Source organism: Nicotiana tabacum, chromosome 15 (assembly GCF_000715075.1).
Source record: "Nicotiana tabacum cultivar K326 chromosome 15, ASM71507v2, whole genome shotgun sequence".
Taxonomy (NCBI): domain Eukaryota; kingdom Viridiplantae; phylum Streptophyta; class Magnoliopsida; order Solanales; family Solanaceae; genus Nicotiana; species Nicotiana tabacum.
This window is the reverse complement of record NC_134094.1, coordinates 128,093,880-128,107,665: the sequence shown is the minus strand read 5'-3', so window position 1 is coordinate 128,107,665 and position 13,786 is coordinate 128,093,880. Positions and strand designations below refer to the sequence as shown.

Genomic DNA, 13,786 nt, shown 5'->3' with positions numbered 1-13,786 from the left:
AGGGAGGAACTTCTCCAGAAATAGCTGAGAGAACTGCTCCTAGGTAAGAGCAGGTGATCCGACTGGTCGGGTCAATGTGTAATCCCTCCACCACCTCTTGGCGAAACCCGTCATCTGGAATACAGCAAAATCAACCCCATTGGTCTTAACTATACCCATGTCCCGCAGCACCTCATGGCAGCGTTCAAGATAATCCTGTGGGTCCTCAGAAGGTGTACCACTGAAGTGAACTAGAAAGAGCTTAGTGAACTTATCCAGTCTCAATAAGGCCTCAAAAGACATGGCGGGCCTATCACCGGTCTGTGCTGCAACAACTAGCTGAACTACCCCAACTGGCGGGGCTGGTGGAGCCTGATTCTGGGGAGCCATCTGCTCCGGAGTAGGAGTAGTGGGAGTTTGTGCTCCCCCCAGCCTGTGATACGGCTGGTGCCACTGGAAATGTACCATTCTGAGCCACGCCCTTCATAAGACTTACCAAACGAACTAGAGCGTCCTAAAGTACTGGAGTGGCTATGAATCCTTCCGGGACCTGAACTGGTCCAACTGATACATTCTTAACTGGGACCTCATCCTGAAGGTCTACCCGAGGTTCTACAATAGGTGCAGCTACTCGAGCTCTAGACTGAGCTCTACCTCGGCCTCTGGCACGACCTCGGCCTCGACCTCTACCCCTGGCCATAGTTGCCACCGGGGGTTCTGGTCCCTGTCCATCAGTAGAGGTATTACGTGTTCTCACCATATGCGAGAGAATAAGAGTAGAATGGTTCAATCATCGATGATAGAATAAAATCGCACGACAGAATAAGAAAGAAATGATATTGTTCCTAAACTTTGTAGCCTCTGAGAGATAAGTACAGACGTCTCCGTACCGATCCTTCAAACTCTACTAAGCTTGCTCGTGAGACCTATGTAACCTAGTTCTTTAACACCAACTGTCATGACCCGAAATTTCCACCTTCAGACCGTGATGGCACCTAACATTTCACTTGCTAGGCAAGCCAACGTTATAATAACATTATCCATTTTTAAAACAATTTTAAGTTTATGAATAACAAGGAAGCAAATGCGGAAACAAAGTTTGAAATATAGTGAATAATCCATAAAAACAACGGTGTCTAAATACCATCCCAGAATTGGTGTCACAAGTGCATGAGCTTCTAGAATAAATACAAATAAAGGTCTGAATAATATAAACCTGTCTGAAAATAAACACACAGCTAAAGTACAATAGACAGGGACTTCAGAACTGCGGACGCCATGCAGTTATACCTCAAGTCTCCTCCGAGTAGCTGAAATCCGAGCAAAACTATGGTACGCCGCTGGGACCAACTCCAAAATCTGCACAAGAAGTGCAGAGTGTAGTATTAGTACAACCGACCCCATGTACTGGTAAGTGCTGAGCCTAACCTCGACGAAGTAGTGACGAGGCTAAGGCGGTTCACTTATATTAACCTGTATGCAATATTAATAACAACAACAAATAATAGAAATAAATCAGGTAACTCATTTATAAGAATTGAAGCCAACTCAACAGTCATAATCTATTATTATTTCAAACAATTCTGTTGCAGCGTGCAACTCGCTCTCACAATATATTCACATTCAATTTTGTTGCAGCGTGCAACCCGCTCTCCCAATATTTTTCTTTAATCAAGTCTGTCATATATTTATTTCAATCAAGTATATATATATAGACTTTTAAATAAGTCTGTTGCGGCGTGCAATCCGATCCCCAATATTGACTTTTCAATAAGTCTATTGCGGCGTGCAATCCGATCCCCCAATATTGACTTTTCAATAAGTCTATTGCGGCCTGCAATCTGATCCCCCAAATATTGACTTTTAGTAAGTCTGTTGCGGCGTGCAACCCGATCCTCCAATATAGATTTTTTAATAAGTATGTTGCGGCGTGCAACCCGATCCTCTAATTTATTCATTTACTAATTCTTCTAAAAGAAATTTCTCCAATAAATGCAACAATTAATATAAAATTATAAGACAACAAGCATACAATAATTATGATTTAATTATGAAACAAACAATGACAAATAGCAAGTTATTATGGCAATCAGAGAGAAAATAGACAGTTTAATGTATAATATGCTAAATGTCAAATAACAATTAAGACATATAATTCACATAGCATGTTACAATTAATGCAAGAATTCAAGAATTAATATTTGACAAAGAATAGGAGAGAAATAATTATTATAATAATTAATTCATGATTTAAAACAATTTATGATTTTTTTAAGTAAGTAGGCAAATAATTAATTTGACGACGTATAGACACTCGTCACCTCACCTATACGTCGTTTACATGCAATTCACATAACAAATAATTTAAGGGTTCTATTCCCTCAAGTCAAGGTTAACCCCGACACTTACCTCGCTTTGCAAATTCCAATCAATTATTCAACCATAGCTTTTCCTTTTAAATTTGCCTCCGAAAGCTTCAAATCTATTCACAAACAATTCAATATATTCAATACTAATCATAGGAATTAATTCCATATGAATTTATAAATTTTTCGGATAAAAATCCGAAATTTATTAAAATATTCGGTAGTGGGACCCACGTCTCAAATCCCGAAAAAACTCATGAAATCCGAACAAACGTTCCGATACGAGTTCAACCATACCAAATTTGTCCGATTCCGATATCAAATAGACCTTCAAATTTAAATTTTTCGTTTTTGGAAAGTTTTACAAAAATTTCAATTTCTTCCAACTAAATCCGAAATAAATGATGAATTTAGACATGGATTTGTGAAATATAATCACTTTATGATAAAAAACACTTACCCAGTTCAAAGTCGTGAAAATCCCCCTTGAAATCGCCCAAATCCGAGACTCAAACTAAAAAATAAGTAAAAATGGCTAAGACCCGATTTTATGTATTCTGCCTAGCATTTTCGCATCTGCGGTGCCTGGGCTCGCACATGCGAGCTCGCATCTGCGAGAAATATATTGCATCTGCGAAAAGGGGCTGCCAGGCGAGGTTCCGCATCTGCGGACAAAATGTCGCACCTGTGACGTCCGCTTCTGCGCAAAAGGGCCGCACCTGCGAAGGCCGCATTTGCGAATGAAGTCTCGCTTCTGCGAGCTCGCACCTGCGGTCAAAATTCCGCAGGTGCGATTATACCAGAACCCAAATTTCAGATTTTTACTTAAGTCCAATTCTTATTCCGATTTCAATCCGTTTCACTCTCGGGGTACTCGGGACCCCGCTCGAATATACCAACAAGTCCCGTAACATAATACGGACTGACTCGAGGTCTAAAATCACATCAAACAACACTGAAATTATAATTCACACCCCGATTCGAACTTTGAGTTTTAAACTTTTAATTTGCAAATCTCGTGCCAAAACATATTAAATGAATCCGGAATGACTTCAAATTTCGCACACAAGTCATAAATGACATAACAGAGCTGTTCAAATTTTTAGAATTGGATTCCGGCTCCGATATCAAAAAGTCAACCCCGTGGTCAAACTTAAAATATTTAAACTTTAAATTGCTAGTTCCGTTAAATGGTCATAACTTGAGTTAGGGACCTCCAAATTAAATTCCGGACATACGCCCAAGCCCCAAATCACGATACGGAGCTACCCGAATTTTCAAAATACTGGTCTGGATCCGTTTGCTCAAAACATTGACCAAAGTCAACTTAGTTGAGTTTTAAAGCTCTATTTCCCATTTTAATCTATTTTCACATGAAAACTTTCCGAAAAATTTTACGGACTGCGCACGCAAGTCGAGGAATGATAAATAGTGCTTTTCGAGGTCTTAGAATACAGAATTACTTATTAAATTTAAAGATAACATTTTGGGTCATCACAGGCTCGCCCCGGGGATCGCTCCAGAAACGCTTTTTAAAACAGAAGTTTAAAATAATTATCCTATACTACAAAGTTTTATCTTTTCTGTCACAACACATTCATAATTATTCTATACTAAAATAATCTATACTAGAAATTTTTTATCTTGTTTGTATGCCCTATCCGAGTCATTCATAATTATTTTATACGAAAATAGTCTATGCAAGAAAATTCTTATTTTGTTTGTATGCCCCATCCGAGTCATTTTAAAATACTATTGTATACAATAATATTTTAGCTTCAGTAGAGTTATAAAATGACTCAGATGAGGCATACAAATAAGATAAAAAATTTCTAGCATAGATTATTTTAATATAGAATAATTATGAATGTGTTGTGACAGAAAAGGCAAAACTTTGTAGTATAGGATAATCATTTTAAATTAATGTGGAATTAATATATTTTTTTATCGAAACTCATTTGGATTATGGATCAAATCACATTAAAGAATAAATGGATCTAAAATGGGTATGACCCATATTAGCTTATGTGGTATTTATTTTTGGATTTTTATCATAAAATATAATGCCATGTCATATTTATGGTAGGGGTTTGAGGCAAAATGACTTTTAAGTGATAATGATAAAGTTTAGTTACTTTTAAGTGATAAAAATAGTTATATGACTTTAGTGAAATTGAAAGATAGTTCAATGACCATTACTGAGATTAACCCCTCAAATCCAAAAGAAAATCACTTACATAACACTAGGCCGCCCACAAGATGATCTATTTTTGAAAGTGTATCCAAAGGATGAAGGTGATGAAGTTTCTATTATATAGAAGAGGCAAGAATGGTCGACCAAGAGCAAAATTGCTATTTTACTCTGCCATTTAATTTAATTTTCTATCTACACGTATAAGTGCTGCCAAAGCACTCTGTCATAATTCTAGAACTCTCATCTGCTTTCATAAACCTATTTTCACCTCCACACTTTGAACTACTCCTCCTCAATGAGTTACATTTATCTTCTAGACAGGTCTCTCTATTTCTGGTAACTTTTTCACTTAATTTTTGCTTTAATCTTCTCCCATTTTTGCTTGTCTGAATCACTTATTTGTCCTTGATGTTGCTTATTGTGCTTCCTAAAGAAATGTCTTATGTGTAAATTCAAAGGCAACCCAAAGCCACCTATTACTCTACCATCGTTCTACCCCTTCAATACAGATTGAGTGTACGCCGGAGCTTGCGGATGTATCAAAGCCGCAGATATATCGGAGCTGCCTCTTCTTTTGTTTAATCTCAAGAAATCTCATCCATTAAGATCGAGTCTGGTAAATGGTTAGATCATTTATTTGTTAAATATTTTCGGTTGTGACAAAATTTCCAAGGTTAGTTTTCTCAACTACCTTTTCCTATTAGTTGAACAAAACTGATTTTTAAGATAGAAATCTAAATATATAGTAGAGGGATAAAAAGTGTCTAATTGTTTTCTTTATTTCTCAGTTTAAGCTTTTTATTCTTTTTTTTCCCTTTACATAACGTGGCGCTTATTTTTTGCAACAACTGCAGATAGTACTAAGATGTTGACAAAGAATTTTATTTGAGGGATGGGTTGAAGTTTCATAAGATCATGAGCTAATATAGTATTGCTTTTTCCTTACTCTCAGAATTGGCATGGCTCAATCTGCGCAATCAGTAATTTCTTTTCTTTCTAATTAATATTTGTTGATGACTTATTCACAAAAAATTAATATAGATAATTCATTGTAAAAAAAGACAGCTCGATGCATTAAACTCTCTCTATATGCGGGGTTCGGTGAAGGGTCGGACCACAAGATAATTCATTATAGTAAGAAATTAAAGAAATAGTTTTTACTGTTAATGAGTATAAAATGTTCTATTAAATAATTGAGTAATACAACTAACTGAATCGTGTCAAATAGAGTTCGCGGATGACCTGTATAATCACTGTTGAATTTGTGTCAACAACTAAACAAGCAAAGAGAGTAAGAAAGAAAGAATAGAGGATCCATGAACAATAAGTAAATTAAGTGAGGTTGCACTAGACAGTTGTGCAGGAGCCGATGTAATGACCCGATCAGTCGTTTTGAGTGTTATAACCCCGTTCCCCTATTTACTTCTCAATTTATGCTATATAGTTATTTTATGACTTACCGGGTTAGTTGGTTCGGGTCCGGAAGGAATTCGGAATGAAATGAGACACTTAGTCTCATAATTAAAAATTTAAGTTAGAAAAATGGGCCTGATATGGACCTATGTGTAAATGACCTCGGATTTGAATTTTGATGATTCCAATAGCTCCGTATGGTGATTTTGGTCTTAGGACAATGTCCGAAATATTATTTGGAGGTCCGTAGTAGAATTAGGCTTGAAATACCGAAAGTTGAATTTTTGAAAAGTTTGACCCGGGGGTTGACTTTTTGATATCGGGGTCGAAATCCGATTCTAAAAATTTGAATACCTCCGTTATGTCATTTATGACTTGTGTGCAAAATTTATGGTCAATCGGACGTGATTTGATAGGTTCCGGAGTCATTTGTAGAAATTAGAAATTTCAAAGTTCATTAGGCTTGAATCTATGTGTGATTCGTGTTTTACTGTTGTTAGATGTGATTTGAAGGCTCGACTAAGTTCGTATAATATTTTAGGACTTGTTGAAACATTTGGTTGAGGTCCCGGGGGCCTCGGGTGAGTTTCGAATGGTTAACGGACCAAATTCAAACTTAGAAGAAATAACTGAAGTTTCCGCCCTCTGCTGCAATCGCACCTGCGGAAATTCTATCGCAGGTGCGAGCTCGCAGAAGCGAGCCTAGCAAGCACAGATGCGCAAATGGACTATGGGACAGTGGTCGCAGGTGCGAGAAAAATTCCGCACCTGCGTGAGTGCAGTGCGGAGGGACGCGCGCAGTAGCGGCCTGCACAGGAGCGCAAACAAGCGCGCAGATACGGGCAAAGGCGCATATGCGGGACCTTTTCGCACATGCCGTTGGCCCAGAAGCGGCCAAGTTGCCGTAGATGCGAAAATCCCTAGACAGTACAAAACGAGAGGGATTCCGAGCTTTTGCCATTTTTGGGCATTTCAAGCTCGGGTTGGGCAATTTTGAGCAAGGTTTTCACGGGAAAACTTGAGGTAAGTCCCTTGTGATCATTTCTACTCCCTAATATTGAATTATCATCGAATAATCCGACTAGATTACATGTTTTTGAGGTGTAAATCGGGGGTTGGAACTTAGGGATTTGAAAATAAGATTTGAAGCTTTGGGGGTCGAGTTGAGGTCGAATTTTGGTAAAATTTGTATGGTTAGACTCGTGGTTGAATAGGCTTTCGGATTTTATAACTTCTGTCGGGTTCCGAGACGTGGTCCCCACAGACGATTTTTGAGCTAAATTTCGGATTTTTATGAAAAATTAGTATTTTCTTATGGAATTAATTCTAATAAATTTTATTGTCTGAAATGAATTATATATGACTAGATTCGAGGCATTCAGAGGCCGATTTGCGAGGCAAAGGCATATCAAAGTAAAGAGGTTCACGTTTTGAGGTAAGTAACAGTTTTAAATCTGGTCCTGAGGGTATTAAACCTCGGATTTTGGTATCATGTGATTATTTTGGAGGTGACGCACATGCTAGGTGACGGGCGTGTGGGTGTGCACCGAGAGGATTATGACTTGGTCCGTCCCGAAAAACTGTAAAGTTGAATAATTTGTTGTTAGTTATATGCTCTCCATGTGTTGATAAAAATTTGACTGTAAATCATGTTAGAAATTATGCTTAGGCTATGTGATAGTACTGTTGGGACCCATAGAGGTCGCGTACTTGTTGAATTGCCTGCTAAATGCTATATGTACTCAGTCTCAGTTTTTACTTGCACATTTTATCTCAGTCTCTGTTATTATTTTTGATACATCATATCATTATTGTTTGGGCTGATTTCATGATTAATGAGAGCCTAAGAGACTGGAGAGATTTATGACTGAGAGAGACTGAGGGCCTGATTGTGAGATATTGATATCATAGCACGTGAGTTGTCCGTACAGCACGTGAGTTGTCCGTACAGCACGTGAGTTGGCCGTGCGGATACTTATATTATACTATAGCACGTGAGTTGGTCGTGCAGCACGTGAGTTGGCCGTGCAGATCCAGATATTTATATTATGGCACGTGAGTTGTCCGTGCAGATTATAGTGCTTGGGATATAGGAGCCCCTCCGGAGTCTGTACAACCCCAGTAAGCGCGGGTACCCATTGAGAGTGAGTGATGAGGGCTGGGAGCCCAGGGAATGATTGTTGTCCTAAAAAGTTGTACTTGATTTCCATTTATTGTTGCACTTAGTTGCTATCTATCATTGTTGTGAAATCTCTAAAAGATTGTTGATGTACGGATTACATGAACAGGAACTGTATAAAAATTGATTTGACATTAAACTGCTTAGATTTGATAGCATGTATATTCTTTGCTGGAATTACTGGAAATGAACCATAACTGTGTAGCTCGTTACTATCTTCAGTTCCTTATTTATTATTGTTACTTGCTGAGTTGGTTGTACTCATACTATACCCTGCACTTCGTGTGCATATCCAGGTATTCCCAGACATATCGGGTGTTGATCCTTTCGCACGGTTGATTTTCAGGAGATTTTGAGGTAGCTGCCGTATTCCGCAGACCTTGTCTCTCCTTCTCTATCTCTTTGTTCACTGTATTTGGTCTCAAACTATTATAGACTATATTTTTCATACTTGTATTCGTATTAGATGCTCATGTATTCAGTGACACCAAGTTTTGGGGAGTGTTTATATGGTATTTAAATATTATATTTTCAACCTTAAAGAGAAGTTTTGATTTATTAAGATTCTCAGCTTGCCTAGTATCGAGATAAGCGCCATCACGATAGATTGGAATTTTGGTTCGTGACAGTCGAGGAAACAAGAATTTGCGAAAGATGAATTTAATAGCCTTCTTATTAAGATTGAAGGCAGTTGGTACTTTATTCCATTCTTTGACATCCCATAGCTGCAAACGCAACAAAAATGTGCTTGAGAAAAAATGAATTCAATGAGGTTTAATTTGTATGAGTTGGCATGTTTTTTCTTACAAATGCAGTTATATATGAACCAAAGTTGCATGTATGGGACATTTTTAACTGACTTTGATTATCAGTTTCCAGAATGGAAGATTTGAATTCTCTATTGATTGATTAATTCTAATTGCACTAGAAGTTAATAAAGATGTAGTACAACTCTATGTTATTGAGAACTACTTTAGAAATTGATGAAGTGTATTGTAGTTTAGTGTTATTGTAAAAAGTGGTAGGAGTATGCAGTTATTTTGAGTTATCGGGTCATCTTAATGTGTATATGTGAGTCGTATTGCTGATTTATGTCTTTTTCCCTCTTATGTCTTACCTTTGAGCGCGCTAATGCGTTGAAAGATTACTAAGATATTTTAAATCCTAATTTTGGTCCATTTAAAGTTTTTACTTTTTGTAGGAAAACGAGGAAATATATCTAAAGTTTCTTATGCAAGTGACATGCTCTTAAATTCTTTGATTGAATGTAGTTTCTCTTTTCAATACAAAAGCTATAGGACCAAAATAAACCTTGTAGATTGTGCTTTGTGGTTGAAAAGCTATTGCTTCTGGTCTTACTATTTGAGTTGAATCTTCATTTATTGTCTCTATTATGTTATCCAGTTTATTGAAGTGGTCCTCTTCTGATATATGTAGGTGGAAGGCTTCGAATTTTGCAGCTCGAAGAAGTAGTTCAGCGTCATTTTTTAATGTCGTGAAACCAGAAATTGATGTCTTGCAGCGGGCTGGAGCACATATAGGATGAGCGAAGGTTGGAAGGGGATGTCAAAGCATGGGACGGCTCAAAAACTTACTCTGCAATATTGACTAAAAGTTGTGCATTGTCCAAAATCTTTTTCATTCATCCTAAGTTGCATTAGAGCTTTTATATGTATTCATCCATATTGCTGCCTACTTAAGTGACTATTTGTTAGAGTAATATGGAATTGAATTCTCTCAATAAAGAAAATCTCTGCGAATTATTTTAGTAAGTTATTTTATTCTTCAAGAGTGACAATTATCATGGAACTGATTCTTTCTTCTACTCTTAACGCTTGTTTTGAAAGTTAAAGCTCTCAACTTTTCTTCTACAGGTGAGTGTTCCCTTGTGGGATTCTGCACATGTGTTATATGAATAAAATTAAAGTGTTTCCATGAGTTAAAATATCTCATAGCTGAATCTTTTTATATTAGCTTCTTCTATTTGAATATTGTATGTTGGACAGTTGAAGATGGGAAAAAAATACACATTGAAGAGCAATAGATGTGCATGCCATTGTATATTTGTCAAAACAACAATAAGGTTGTCTTTTGAAGAAGAAAAAAGGGGAAAATGCTAGGAAAACAATAGAGAAAAATACTAGAAAAATAATCTGCAAAATCAATTGACGTATCCTATATGTTGGTAACCTGGATTTTCCTATTTGTTGGTAACCTGGATTTTAGAGACTCGATTTAGGTGTTTTTCATCCTTACATTGAATTGGCTATCATTGGTTTATAGTATTAGTTATGTTTCCTTATGCTTCGTGTCTGTTGCTATCGATTTTCCAATATGACCATAAGTTTGACATTATTGTAAAAAACTATTTGATTCTTGTCATTTTCTCTCAAAATTGTCGGAGATTTAGATTTGATTTAGTTCACATGAACAGAGACATCTAAGTTACAACGTTGGGCCGTGCTCAGCACGGGCGTCAGCTCATCTAGTAACAAATAGAAAAAGATGATGTGTCTTTTAATATTGTACAATGTTCTGAGCTTTGAGTCAAACTCTTATAGTTTCTTTTTTCCTAAAAGGTTTCCGTATTTCTACATCTTATAATCTAATATGTAATTGTTTTTTGAATCTACTTTAATTCGAGACTTTATTGGCACGCTTAACAATTTCTCAGATCCAATATGTTTAGTAGAGATGTCGACTTAATTAATTACTTAATAGCTTAAAAGTATGCAATTAATCATTCATGAATATATGCTTTTGAAATTCAATGATGTGAATGTTATTAGAAAAAGATGTGGGAACTGCTGGTAGCGGTCAATTCGAAAAAGAAGAATAATGAACATAGACTAAAAGGGATTTGAAATGTTTGAAAATCTAGTGAATTCTATTTCCTCGAATTATCACGTGAATATTTTCCTGTGCACCTAACAAAAGTTAATATTGTTAGTCAAACTATAACGCTATAATATAATGAGATCTCGAAATAATCAAATATAATCTGAAAATAAATTTCGGAATGAAAATCTAGCTCATTGAATGCACGATATGTCGTTAAGAAATTAATCTCCTCAAGTATCTGAGGTGTTGGAATATTATCCTCTCATGATAGAAAGATTTAACTCACCAGAGTATTGGTACAAAAAACGCCGGTGAACGGTGAACTACTTAATGACTATAAATTACACTGGAATTTACTTATGCAGAAGAAAGGAGAAGAAGTTCAGAAAGTTTCGTAAGGAAAGATTCTGGGATCAAGGCATATTTATAGCCATTTTCCGACACTGTTTATGTCACGACCCAAAATCTCAACCTGTCGTGATGACGCATATCTCGATACTAGGCAAGCCGACAACCTCGATAAACCACAATTTCTTTTAAGTTTGAAAATATAATATTTAAACACAATCCAAAAATCTCGTAAATATCGATACAAACACTCTCAAAACCTGGTGTCACTGAGTATATGAGCATCTATACATTACAAGTCTGGAAAACGTGGTCTATAATAGTCTAAGACCAAATACAGTAAACAAGGAGATAGGGAAAGAGAGACAAGGTCTACGAAATATGACAGCTACCTCTGAATCTCCGAAAAATCAACTGTGTGAAAGAATCAACACCCACTATCTTCGGGATCACCTCGATCTGCAACGAAGTGCAGGGTATAGTATGAGTACAGCCAACTCAGTAAGTAACAATAATAAATAAGAATTGAAGGTAGTGACGAGCTTCACAGCTAAGTCCAAATACAGTACTTTTCCATATAAAAGGGTAGGCATGCTCTCAAGTTCAACATTTAGAAGTTCACAGTAGTTTCATATCAAATTTGACTGAAACATAAAATAATATTTTTTCGAAATTTCCAAAAATAGTGATATATGACAGTTGAAATGTAGCAAATAATGAAATTAATGCATCCTCTCAGAGTAAAAGTCACTCAGTCCTCCCATTCACTCCAACCTCACAGTAACTCTTTCCTCACAGTCAATCATTCCTCACAGTCACTCATTCCTCACAGTCACTCGGCACTCGCACTCGCACTCAGGAGGTACATGCACTCACTAGGGGTGTGTACAGACTCCGGAGGGGCTCCTTCAGCCCAAGTGCTATATCAAGCCAATCATGGCATAAATCAATGAAACATGCTGCGGCATGCAGCCCAATCCATAAATATCGTCACAATTAGGCCCTCGGCCTCACTCAATCATCAACCTCTCCAGTCTCTCGGGCTCAAGATGTCATGAAAATCAGCCCCAAAATTATAATATGATGTATCAATAAATAGCAACAGAGACTGAAATATAATATAAAATGAATGAACATGACTGAGTATGAAATTACAATTTGAACATATAATTCAACCACAGAAATGACCCCAGTGGGTACCAATAATAACATCATATGTCTAAGCATGATTTTTAATACGAGCCTCAACTCAATTTTCTCTAATACGTAGAGAATGTACGAATATCAACAGATAATTCAACTACATAGTTCTATGGAATTTGACCAAGTCACAATTCCTACGGTGCACACCCACACGCCCGTCACCTAGCATGTGCGTCACCTCAAAACAAATCACATAACACATAATTCAGGGTTTCATACCCTCAGGATCAAATTTAGAACTATTACTTACCTCAAACCGTGTAATTCTTTATTCCGCTATGCCCTTGCCACGAGAATTGGTCTCCGAAAGCCTCGTATCTAGCCACAATTAATTTGATTCAGTCAATACCAATTATTGTAATTAATTTCATAATGAAATACTAATTTTCTAATAAAAATCAAAAATTAACTCAAAAATCGCTCGTGGGGTCCACGTCTCGGAATCCGATAAAAGTTATAAAATATGAATGCTCATCCAACCACGAGTCCAACCATTCAAATCTCACCAAATTCTGACATCAACTCGACCCTCAAATCTTCAATTAAATTCTTTGAAGATTTCTACCATTTTCAACCCAATCTTACCCATTTGAACTCAACAATCTTTCCATAAACCTTATTGATTCGTATAAATAATACTCTTACACCCAAAAATCATACTCTTAATCACCCATCTTTAGTCAAACTCGAAATTGAAGAGTAGAGGTTAGAACCTTACCTCTTGGGTGAAGATCTTGTGATATTTCCCTTGTTGGATTTCAAAGCTTGAACAAGATCTTGATAAACAAAGCACTTGAGCTACTTGCTCTCTCTAGAACATTCTCCTTTCTCTCTAAAAATGTCAGATTTTTGCTCTAAAATGAGCTTCAAGGGCTATAAATCGAAGTTGGGTCGGATTATAAAAACCCAAAAAATGAAGCTCCGGACAGGATATGCTGTCCGCATATCGGCCGCAAAATTGGCCTCCAGAACTGGGAAAAACCTTCCTGGGTTTGCGGTCACTATGCGGCCCGCAGACCTGTTCTGCGATCGCATAATGAACCGTAGAATAGTTCTTCGGTCGCATAGTCGACCGCAGAATGTCATCCAAAATGGCCCCTTACCTGCCTCACTTTGCGGTCATTATGCGGTCCGCAGAGTGACTCTGCGGTCGCATATGGACCGCAGAAACACATTTCTCTGTCACAAATTTTCCTTTACTCCCCAGTGCATTGTCACAAAATGTACTAATTGATCTACCTCGGCATCACAAAACCTTAATTT

General features: G+C 37.0%; 1 long non-coding RNA gene across 1 annotated transcript; it reads left to right on the top strand.

Annotated features, from left to right (window-relative positions):
* Nucleotides 1-5,057: 5,057 nt before the first annotated feature.
* On the top strand, nt 5,058-9,932 carry LOC142169930 (uncharacterized). The gene is made up of 3 exons (XR_012699561.1): nt 5,058-7,391; nt 8,428-8,488; nt 9,569-9,932. It is a non-coding gene; the product is annotated as an uncharacterized LOC142169930 (long non-coding RNA).
* Nucleotides 9,933-13,786: the final 3,854 nt, after the last annotated feature.